A 525-nucleotide genomic window follows, 5' to 3' on the forward strand; every position below is an offset into this window, starting at 1 on the left:
TAGGTTCACTCTGCTAGCAAGGAAATATGAATGATCTACACTAAAACTTCCTAGCTCTAACCTAATCACCCTTAATCTCCCTAATCCACGAATTCAAAGGGGGGATTACTCACTAATCTCCATGATTCCTCTTAAACCCATGTTGGATTTCAGATTAATCATGTAGAGAAACACAAAGAAAAATAAATAATAAGAACACAGAATTTCAACAACAAAACTGATCAATTGATTCAAGAGATGACTTTCCAAAGGTTTTTGGTGGTTTTTCTTAAGAACAAAAGATGATCTGCCTCCTGGTGGCTTACAGAGTATTAAAACATAGGTTTAGAAAATAAAAACGTGCATAATGAAATGACCAAAAGGCCCTTGAGAAATCATAATTTCGAGCAGAAATAAGACGCGCAACGACCTCCGCTCATCGGTCCATGCTTCGGGAGCGACCTCGCTGTGTCGCTGTGAGAGGTCGGTCCGGACTCGTTCTCGCGTTCCCGAGTGATGAAAACGCGAGCGACCTCCGCTCGTCAA

Source organism: Brassica oleracea, chromosome C2, assembly GCF_000695525.1.
Source record: "Brassica oleracea var. oleracea cultivar TO1000 chromosome C2, BOL, whole genome shotgun sequence".
NCBI lineage: Eukaryota > Viridiplantae > Streptophyta > Magnoliopsida > Brassicales > Brassicaceae > Brassica > Brassica oleracea.